Source organism: Dendrobates tinctorius, unplaced genomic scaffold, assembly GCF_039654945.1.
Source record: "Dendrobates tinctorius isolate UK_male_01 unplaced genomic scaffold, ASM3965494v1 ptg000350l, whole genome shotgun sequence".
In the NCBI taxonomy this organism is placed as follows: Eukaryota; Metazoa; Chordata; class Amphibia; order Anura; family Dendrobatidae; genus Dendrobates; species Dendrobates tinctorius.
The window spans coordinates 3,244,244-3,256,255 of record NW_027362016.1 but is presented as its reverse complement, the minus strand read 5'-3'; the positions used below and the strand labels follow the sequence as shown (position 1 = coordinate 3,256,255).

The following is a 12,012-nucleotide window of genomic DNA, read 5'->3' as shown; positions in this document are numbered from 1 at the left end:
GAGTTCTTTTTTGAGAGGACAAATTCAGATTCACTCCAAAGACTCTCAGGAAATTTTTCAAAACCACATTACTAAGTTTTGTTTGACCTCATCTAATCAATAAATGAAGATAAAGTTTCTTGAAATTAAATGTTGATGTCAGAAGTGGGATTTGAACCCACGCCTCCAGGGGAGACTGCGACCTGAACGCAGCGGCTTAGACCGCTCGGTATTAGACCGCTCGCCTTAGACCGCTTCAATATGCAATTGGAACTTAACTCCTTCCATGCTAGTCAGCAGAAATGTTACCATTCCTTGTGATTAAAAACTTTTCACACCACCCCAAAAAAGTCAATAAATAACATTTTTTATATGCGTACTTTTCGTCTGCATTAATTTTTAAACCTCCATTTATTTTGTTTGGATATTAGAAATGTTAGATTTCTCACAAATGCGGTGATGCACCACATTTCTTCAGAAACTACTGTTTGGCCACACAGCAGGGCTTTGAAAGGAAGAGCCCTATTTGGGTTTTGCAATGCAGATTTTGCAGGAATACCTTGCAGATGAAATTTGCAGAGTACCAAAACAGCAGAAAACCTCCCAAAGTGACCACATTTTAGAAATTATTTTGCACAATGAGTTAATCAACACCTGCAATTACTATTGTCAGCCTATAGGTGTTTTCACTCTGAACCATCCAGCATTGCAAGTGATGATTCTGTCACACTAAGGTGCGACCCGTCTTAATTGTCTGTGGCCGAATTGTAGCTTTGGCACAAGGTATACGTATACTCGAGGAAAGAATACACAAGACAAGAGGGTATCGTGTCAGTATGATTCTTCTCTGTCTTTAATCAAACGTGTACAGCTTTTATAACAGAATTTGAGCTACATCATCAGTTACATCATGGACATATTTCCAGTTACTATTTGCTTTTCTCAGGTCGCTACACAATCATTATGTACACTTCTGGGTTACCGTTTACTGCTCCCACATTGCTAAACAATACTTATATACACAAGTATTGTTTTCTAGCTTGGCTTACCCTGGTCCACCCAGTTTATTCAATATTTGGTGAAGCTTAGGTGAATGATACCATACAGAAACAACTCTAAGAAAATATAAGAAAATATAAGAAAATCAGAAGTATCTTAAAGCAACATGATCCCAATATCCAGCAAAGCGTCCATATAGTGATACAGTTTTGATTCTTGTATATATTCATGTGCCATATATTCTTCCCTTAACAGTCCCTCCTTTGGAGATATGCAAAATCAAAATCCTAATCTCGTCGAACCTATCGATCTGTCCTCCCAGCCTACCTATCTCAACATTGCTGGAACCTAACTAATCTTCACCGTATATACGAGACGACCCATCTCTAGTAGATGGACCCCCTCCTAACGGACTTTGCACAGGAGGAAGTCAGATCCTGGACTTTCCCTCATTGGCTTGCTTCAAGCAGGCATATTCCGGAGGTGGTGCTTGCATGTTTTCATTGGGACATCTTTCATACAGGGGATCTTCAAAATCGGCATGCATGGTCATCACTGTGGTTTCCATAGTTTTCATCATCATTTTCTTAAGGCATGGCACTATGCAGCATAGAATTAAAGAAAATATGATCAAAGGACATAAAATAACTTTTGCAAACTTAATGGGTCAATAATTGCCTTCATGGCATCCCCAGTGTATTTTATAAACCGTTGTTGATTATTGTATAAATAGTTTATCCGCTTTGCATTCTTATTTGCGGGGATGGTGGGTTTAAACACAACTATTGTCTCGTTCTCGACTTTGAATTTGTCAGGTGCTCCCTGTGTGCCCCCACTGGTATCTATGCTTCTTAGCCAAAATTTACCTTTTGTGTCACCATTTTCCCTCCCAAGTTTAGTACTTGAGCCTAGTACATATAACCCTTGCTCATACTCTGAAGGGTTGTCAATAGTAAGGTACAGAACTATGCATCCCTCCTTGGGGCAGTGAGTGGCAGTGACAGGGAGTATTGAATCTGGAAGGCCACTCTGACCCTTAAAATGGGCTTTGGACAGGGTCATGCGACTTAATAGGCTTATTCCCCATTTGTCCCTTCGCTGTAGGGCCTGGGCTGGTTGATGTCTCCAGTCACTTTCACCAGTGTGCCACCCAACAAGAGACTAATCCTCCCAGTTTGAACCTTCCCCTATTTCAGCAGTAGTGACACAGATGAATTGTGTATTAAACCTGATATGAAACTGTGCCATGGGGCCTGGACATTCTTATTGTGAGACAGTAGTCAAATTGATATGTTACTCTTGGGGTGGAGACATTATACCAGAAAGTCAGTATGCCCTTCTCATGAGTGACTACCCCTTGGTGATTGACTACCCCTTGAGCTAGGAGAAGGATAAGTGCCAGATGGATGAAGAGTGGCAGCCGCTACTGGACTCTGGATCCGGCATCTCCTTGCAGTGGGAAGCGAGGACCCATGGACTGCTGCGATAGTTGACAGGACTTGGAACAGGCTGTCATCTCTAGGTTCAAGGGTACGTCTGTTGAACCTCTTGGTGATGAGGACTCAGTCACCGGGCAGGATCTGGTGGGCTCCTATGTCCTCAGGATCTGGGATGGATGAAAAGACTCGAAAATGCATTTTAGTCACATGTTTTTAAACTTAGTCTACATATAGGCAATTATACTTGTGCGTGTATGTGACCCAAGGGAAAGACTAAACTCTTATGCTATGACCCCTGTTTCCTGTATAGCATCAAGTATGTAAAGTTTTGTTCGAGGCCTTAAATTTTCCTTGTTCATCCTTAGGTGTATTTCATCCTGTATAACTTCATCTTAGGTCCATTTCTTCTTTTCTTCCTTGGATACTTGTTTCTGGAGTGTTATTCCTTTTCCTCTGTTTCCGTGTCAACCGGTATTACTGCTGCTTCTTTTGCTGTTACTTCAGCTAGCCTGTTGCCCACTGCTTCCCTTGAAGTGTCTCCAGTGTGTGTGCTTTTACTTTTACCACCGCAACTCTTCCTGGCATCAACAAGGACTCCATTAATTCTTGCATGGCTTTGTGGTGTCTGACCGGCGTTCCGTTAGCCGTGATGAAGTCTCTTTCTCTCCAGATTGATCTTGATAGCTTCATGTTGAGTGGACCTCTCGTATGCTTCTGTCAAGGCCTGCAGTCCTTTTGGATATAGGCAGTGGTTTTGCTGGCAGCAAGTTACTTCTGTGGCTACTGCTATACCAGTGTGCGAACGGCCTTCTTGGTCTGCATACCTTGGTCTATCCACAATGAGCATCAGGTCAGGATCTTCCAGGTGTTCTCTTGCCTCATGACAGCAAGACAATCGCGTTCAGCCATTTCAGAGTCGACTACCTCTTCCACTAATGTGTCAGAGATGTGGTTTTCATCCTCCATCTTCCTCCCCCCTTTGGCAGAGGTAGAAGAGTAGCTGAATTATGGACAGCACATCTGGAGATGGTGACGTCCGGGAGCAGAGTAGGGCATTGCAGACAGGTGCTTTGGGCCAGGATCTTCAACTGGTGACCCATAAAAATATCAGAAGCTTTGTCCAGCACAGGTGGGTTGCAAACACGGTTCTCATGCAAGTTGGGACTCCACGAGCCACTTGGTCAAGTCTTGGAGAGTAGAAGCCAGGAGGGCATTGTCTTCCTCCGTGAAGCTGTGTTAGGACTCCATTTACATGGTCAGGCTTCTTCATGACAAACAGACAAAACAGTTCGGTATAGCCTGGCAGTCCTAGAGCTGTGAAAATGTGATTGCAATTTAGTATATAAAACACACTGATTACCTTCTTGGAAAGTCTTGAAATAATTATAAAAAGGTTGCATGTGTAGAAGAGCAGTATTGGCTTGGCTGTCTTCAGTCAGGGGAAGAGGTCATCCATATATATTATAAAACGAAGTGGCTGTGGGATGTATCCTCTTCCAGGGCTCCAGGACCGTGGTCATGGCTCGGGTGAACATAGAGAGGCTATACTGTGCCCCTTGAGGCATCATAGTCGAAATATATTGCTGGCCCTCATGTGAAAACAAACAGGTACTGGCTTGCAGCATGTAGAAATAAACTGAAGAAAGCATTGGCCAGGTCAATCACCGTAAACCATAGAAAAATAAATAGAATTGATAAAAAAAAACATAGTGTGTGGATTTGGTACCATAGATGTGTTCAGTACTATAACTTCATTGACAGCACATAAGTCATGTATTATCCATAACTTCATAGAAATAATTGCAAATTATGAAATGGAGGGTGAAATAGGATGAATATTGCAATTTCCTTGGCAGCAGGGCTACTGGCTTCGGCCCCACCTTTACAAACTGGATTTTCAGCCTGCCAATATTGAGTCTGGGATCAGTGCCATTAGTTCAACGCCCACATGATCTACAGATGTGTCCTGTAAAAAAAAAAAAAAAAAAAAAAGACTACATACTTCTTCAGCAAGTAGATCAATGTCCCTGATCAATCTTCTGATTGCATCGGGACCCACCAGGAATTTGAGAGGAGTATCCTCAACCTCTGTCTGGGTGAGAGATGTTGTTTCTCTACTGTATTTTTGTGGGGGGGGGCGAGCTGTTTACTAGGGTATCTGTCTCCTGGCATTTCCAGGAGTCCTTGCATGTAGTAGATTGTGTATAAAAGTATGAGCTTTGAGGCTTAAAAGATGATGATGATAATTATGTCCCCTCACCATATAACGATAAATACTGTAGATTATCAGTCTGAGCTATTTATTTCCTGTCTCCTCCGGTTCTGTTTACTTATATACCTCCATGTCATATTCATCTTTTTCTTCATTATTCTTTTCATAAATTACATTAATTAATAAAACTATAATGGATGCTGGACAGGATGTAGCACAAGACGTGCCGTCTATATAAATAGTTGGAAAGAAGGTACGGCTCTTTGGGTTGGTCATCTGACAGTCAGAACAAGTCTCACGATATTCTGCATTCTGCGTTTGACAGCTGGCACACGTCCAGTCATCGGGAATGTATATAGATGTATAAATGAATGTAATGCAGATATTGCAACTGACATCTTCCTGTGTAAATATTTGTTTTGCACAAAATTCAGCAATCTTGTTATATTCCTCTCCTCATGCCTTTTTTCCTAACTTCCTCTGCCATCTTATAAAATGCTTCAGGGTCCTGTAACACCTCATAATACCTGAGGCTGGGACGCTGCTCTCCACTCATTAACACATTCTTCTATCCCTTCTTATCTAATGCTCCTCCCCTCGTGATCAGAGGGTTTCTTAACGTACATTTTCTTTCTCACTCCACTATGGGTCATATCTGTCTTATAGATATTGACTGACTGCTCCCACCCATTCTATCATCTGAATTCTGAGTATATCTGAAAAACATATGTATGTGGGCGTCTTGAAACAAATTCTCACGGGGTTATGAACAGTTGGATATGTGACTGTAAAAGCTGTATGTACTCCTTATGTCCGAGTAAAGGGGTCTTCAGTGAACATAGTGATGTCTAGCTATCTTGAACACAGTAATATAGGGAATTAACCAACAACTAACACCAGAGTATTTCACAAATCTTGTGTATCCAGAAACTGCGTAGTATAAAAATACCTTATAAATTGTTAAAATTTCTGTTTCCTCAAAACTTTCGCTCTAAAACCTTTCAAAGAAAACCATCTCATAGAGAAATGTAGTGACATTAGTAAAACAATAACTAAAAAGTAACAATAGACCTCGGATCTCACAGAGATATCTGTACAAATCAAGCAATTACCATTCAAGTAATTCTCTTTCTACCTGAACCAACTAACCTTATAATTATAGTATGCAGAACAAAACCAGTTTATCCAATTCTCTAATTTCACAACATATATATGTATACACACATAGAATGCATTCAAAAATTTTAACCACATGCTAGTACGCCTCCTGCAAATTATACACACTACAAAAGACAAAAGACAATGAATTTAAAACTGGTACTGACATCAAATACTGCGAATCCTTGACACCAAAACAATTCGCAATTTACCTATCCATATGCCAGCCTGATTTGTAGAGGTGAAAAATCTACACCTGGGCAAACCATACTTTTCAGGGAGAGAGCAATCACTCAGTCACATCAACACGGTAATTGAAATTACCCTTCCACCCATATAACTTATGAACCTATGCTGCAGCTAAAACACCATCATCTTAGCCAGATGATGTCCGGTGGGAAACCCGCAAGAAGTTACCAACCACTTAGAGGTTGGAAAATCACTGAGAGTAATCAAGCCCCTACTCCCACTTGCCCACTGGAAGAGACACAGTTCAGACTTCTGCGATCATCGGTCAAGCCGAGAGCAGGACCGGAACCAGAGTGACAGAGAATTTGCTCAGTACGTCTCCCTATCTATATTTTTTTCCTTTTCAGGCTGGCTGAGGTAACAATCACGTATGCAAACAACCAAAACAGCAAAGCAGAGAGGCAAAGCAGATAAGGCAGACAATTAAACTTTTAGATTACCGTAATTATAAATATGCTTGAAGGGTTACTGTGTGTATACTATAAAACAACTTATTACATTTTATATTTTATATCCTCCGGACTGAATACAGATAATGTAGCGTGATTATTAAACACTTTGCATTCAGGAAATGCAGCTGAAATAGCAGTCTAACCAGTATGGCAGTATATTCAATATGAGAGCTGCGGACAGGCGTGTCACAACAATGCATCAATACTTCAAACATAAAAAAAAACTATTATGAATGTATTCCTTATCCCTTTCACTGTTCTTTTGTTACCAAGGCAACTAGGGCTGGGCTTTTTGTCACTTTAGGTATAGTAAATAGTGGTAATCACTTCTAGATAGGTGGTTGATATTTCAGCAGAGGGGGAAAAATTAGTAATCACCTCTTTCCTTAAAAATGTATATACCGTGTCATTCACGTCACCGGGCCCAGTTTATACCGTGGGCGTATGGCCGGACGTGAGCACCTATATGTATATATCTGATATATATATATAACTTCTTCGACCGTCTAAGGTCGGAACCAGGGTGATAACTCAGTGGAAACAGCCCCTTTGCACTCTGCTCTGTATGCTTCTAGTAGCCCTAGTGCAGTATGAAATAGTTTTTATCAGATACTAGATGGATTCTAGATACACCCTCCGAATTGGTTAGACCGGATAATACACACAGACAATTAAGGAATTATATACCTGACCGGGTCCATAGGCTCAGGACTTTCAAACGTGGTCAGTTTAAGGGTTCAGAGAAGACAGCCAACTATCTCCTCCCAGCCGGACGTGAATACAGAAGGTTAGGTAAGATGATATATTTTCTCACCAGGTCTCGAGCTGCAGTCTCGTCCCGCTGGAAAGACGTCCGTCCTGGGGGGAGATTTTGTTGCGGCTGTGATCATCTGGTATCGTCCTTCGATATGCAATTGGAACTTAACTCCTTCCATGCTAGTCAGCAGAAATGTTACCATTCCTTGTGATTAAAAACTTTTCACACCACCCCAAAAAAGTCAATAAATAACATTTTTTATATGCGTACTTTTCGTCTGCATTAATTTTTAAACCTCCATTTATTTTGTTTGGATATTAGAAATGTTAGATTTCTCACAAATGCGGTGATGCACCACATTTCTTCAGAAACTACTGTTTGGCCACACAGCAGGGCTTTGAAAGGAAGAGCCCTATTTGGGTTTTGCAATGCAGATTTTGCAGGAATACCTTGCAGATGAAATTTGCAGAGTACCAAAACAGCAGAAAACCTCCCAAAGTGACCACATTTTAGAAATTATTTTGCACAATGAGTTAATCAACACCTGCAATTACTATTGTCAGCCTATAGGTGTTTTCACTCTGAACCATCCAGCATTGCAAGTATGCCAGTTTAGTGCCCAGCTTTTGCTTGCAGAGGCAAGCAACCCATACATTTTTAAGTGGGCTCTACTCACTGGAGCAATGTCAAATATGTAGATGCTTTGTCTCACCATTAAAGTAGAAACCTCCTATATTTCAAATTAAAGATGACGGACCTGTGTGGAGCTTGTGTTTTTTGCCTTTTTGACTTTGTCCACAGCATATTTTTTAAGGACATTTGTCTCAGTAATGCCTCAGTGTTTCAAAGTCAAACAAGCTGACTATAATCATTCAGCTAGTGTCTGATAAGTGCTGTCTGTTTCAGCTATCAGGTTACCTTTTAATCCTCTTACAGCTAAGTCAATCTGAAATAAAACAAAATAGAGGAAAAATTACTAAAAAACATTCATGTGTTCAAAAGGAAAAAGTTACCGTTTCTCAAATTTTTAACATTTTGTTTTCTGTAGATAGTTAAGATTTTTAGGCCTTTTGATCATGATCAGTCCATGTGCTTTGTTTAATATCTCCTTAAAATGTAAATAGTGAAGAAAAAGCATTTTGCCGAAACACGGGACCTTTAGATATTCAGTCTAACGCTCTCCCAACTGAGCTATTTCGGCCATAGCTATACATTTTCTGGGGGGTTTGACACTCTGCAAATATCAAGTGTCACACCTGGAGGGATATATTATAATTTTTCATTTGACTGTTTTTTGAAGCATGATTTCTATTTGAAACGCCTTCCATTTTGCTGTACATATTTAATAACATTCATTAACTATTTGTGAATGAGTAGAAAAAGACAGCAATTTTGCCATTGAATTTTTACATTTTCAGTTTGTCTCCATGCACCAGTATAATTCTGACCCTGTGCTTCTAGAATAGGTCATGGTCGCACATAAAACACAATTTGCATGCATAATGTTGCATCAAGTTTTATTTTTTATGAGATGCAAACAATTGGAGCAAAAAAGAGACAAAAATTTAGAGAAAATATTTTATTGATTGTTAAAAGTGAGACCATTTGTCCCAAAATGTGCTGAAACATGTCAGAATGACATGGGCATTTCACATTTTTTAAACTATGATTACCAACTTGTTAAGTTTTTCTTTATTAAGTATCGTTATGGTCTATTGATGTATGAGGTGAAAACTATGAAAGTAGACTTACCAGCAAATCCGTTTCTAGATATATTTCATGACAGCACTGTAGAAGGTTGATTCCCTACCCTAATAGGGACAGAGAACACAAAGAGGTGAAATAGTCCCTCCTCATTGACTGTCCAAAGGATTTTTCTAGTGCCAAAAGAACAACAGACATATGCACAAAAAATCTGTTTGATGTTCCTAGAGTTCTTTTTTGAGAGGACAAATTCAGATTCACTCCAAAGACTCTCAGGAAATTTTTCAAAACCACATTACATGAAGATAAAGTTACTTGAAATTAAATGTTGATGTCAGAAGTGGGATTTGAACCCACGCCTCCAGGGGAGACTGCGACCTGAACGCAGCGCCTTAGACCGCTCGGCCATCCTGACTTCGATATGCAATTGGAACTTAACTCCTTCCATGCTAGTCAGCAGAAATGTTACCATTCCTTGTGATTACAAACTTGTCACACCACCCCAAAAAAGTCAATAAATAACATTTTTTATATGCGTACTTTTCGTCTGCATTAATTTTTAAACCTCCATTTATTTTGTTTGGATATTAGAAATGTTAGATTTCTCACAAATACGGTGATGCACCACATTTCTTCAGAAACTACTGTTTGGCCACACAGCAGGGCTTTGAAAGGAAGAGCCCTATTTGGGTTTTGCAATGCAGATTTTGCAGGAATACCTTGCAGATGAAATTTGCAGAGTACCAAAACAGCAGAAAACCTCCCAAAGTGACCACATTTTAGAAATTATTTTGCACAATGAGTTAATCAACACCTGCAATTACTATTGTCAGCCTATAGGTGTTTTCACTCTGAACCATCCAGCATTGCAAGTATGCCAGTTTAGTGCCCAGCTTTTGCTTGCAGAGGCAAGCAACCCATACATTTTTAAGTGGGCTCTACTCACTGGAGCAATGTCAAATATGTAGATGCTTTGTCTCACCATTAAAGTAGAAACCTCCTATATTTCAAATTAAAGATGACGGACCTGTGTGGAGCTTGTGTTTTTTGCCTTTTTGACTTTGTCCACAGCATATTTTTTAAGGACATTTGTCTCAGTAATGCCTCAGTGTTTCAAAGTCAAACAAGCTGACTATAATCATTCAGCTAGTGTCTGATAAGTGCTGTCTGTTTCAGCTATCAGGTTACCTTTTAATCCTCTTACAGCTAAGTCAATCTGAAATAAAACAAAATAGAGGAAAAATTACTAAAAAACATTCATGTGTTCAAAAGGAAAAAGTTACCATTTCTCAAATTTTTAACATTTTGTTTTCTGTAGATAGTTAAGATTTTTAGGCCTTTTGATCATGATCAGTCCATGTGCTTTGTTTAATATCTCCTTAAAATGTAAACGGTGAAGAAAAAGCATTTTGCCGAAACCCGGGATTGGACCAGGGACCTTTAGATCTTCAGTCTAACGCTCTCCCAACTGAGCTATTTCAGCCATATCTATACATTTTCTAGGGGGTTTGACACTCTGCAAATGTCAAGTGTCACACCTGGAGGGATATATTATAATTTTTCATTTGACTGTTTTTTGAAGCATGATTTCTATTTGAAACGCCTTCCATTTTGCTGTACATATTTAATAACATTCATTAACTATTTGTGAATGAGTAGAAAAAGACAGCAATTTTGCCATTGAATTTTTACATTTTCAGTTTGTCTCCATGCACCAGTATAATTCTGACCCTGTGCTTCTAGAATAGGTCATGGTCACACATAAAACACAATTTGCATGCATAATGTTACATCAAGTTTTATTTTTTATGAGATGCAAACAATTGGAGCAAAAAAGAGACAAAAATTTAGAGAAAATATTTTATTGATTGTTAAAAGTGAGACCATTTGTCCCAAAATGTGCTGAAACATGTCAGAATGACATGGGCATTTCACATTTTTTAAACTATGATTACCAACTTGTTAAGTTTTTGTTTATTAAGTATCGTTATGGTCTATTGATGTATGAGGTGAAAACTATGAAAGTAGACTTACCAGCAAATCCGTTTCTAGATATATTTCATGACAGCACTGTAGAAGGTTGATTCCCTACCCTAATAGGGACAGAGAACACAAAGAGGTGAAATAGTCCCTCCTCATTGACTGTCCAAAGGATTTTTCTAGTGCCAAAAGAACAACAGACATATGCACAAAAAATCTGTTTGATGTTCCTAGAGTTCTTTTTTGAGAGGACAAATTCAGATTCACTCCAAAGACTCTCAGGAAATTTTTCAAAACCACATTACTAAGTTTTGTTTGACCTCATCTAATCAATAAATGAAGATAAAGTTTCTTGAAATTAAATGTTGATGTCAGAAGTGGGATTTGAACCCACACCTGCGAGACTGCGACCTGAACGCTGCGCCTTAGACCGCTCGGCCATCCTGACTTCGATATGCAATTGGAACTTAACTCCTTCCATGCTAGTCAGCAGAAATGTTACCATTCCTTGTGATTACAAACTTGTCACACCACCCCAAAAAAGTCAATAAATAACATTTTTTATATGCGTACTTTTCGTCTGCATTAATTTTTAAACCTCCATTTATTTTGTTTGGATATTAGAAATGTTAGATTTCTCACAAATACGGTGATGCACCACATTTCTTCAGAAACTACTGTTTGGCCACACAGCAGGGCTTTGAAAGGAAGAGCCCTATTTGGGTTTTGCAATGCAGATTTTGCAGGAATACCTTGCAGATGAAATTTGCAGAGTACCAAAACAGCAGAAAACCTCCCAAAGTGACCACATTTTAGAAATTATTTTGCACAATGAGTTAATCAACACCTGCAATTACTATTGTCAGCCTATAGGTGTTTTCACTCTGAACCATCCAGCATTGCAAGTATGCCAGTTTAGTGCCCAGCTTTTGCTTGCAGAGGCAAGCAACCCATACATTTTTAAGTGGGCTCTACTCACTGGAGCAATGTCAAATATGTAGATGCTTTGTCTCACCATTAAAGTAGAAACCTCCTATATTTCAAATTAAAGATGACGGACCTGTGTGGAGCTTGTGTTTTTTG

The 12,012-nt window shown here is 39.3% G+C and overlaps 1 non-coding gene across 1 annotated transcript; it reads right to left on the bottom strand.

Annotated features, from left to right (window-relative positions):
• Positions 1–9,281: 9,281 nt before the first annotated feature.
• TRNAL-CAG (transfer RNA leucine (anticodon CAG)) lies at positions 9,282–9,364 on the bottom strand. Its single transcript has one exon. It is a non-coding gene; the product is annotated as a tRNA-Leu (tRNA).
• Positions 9,365–12,012: the final 2,648 nt, after the last annotated feature.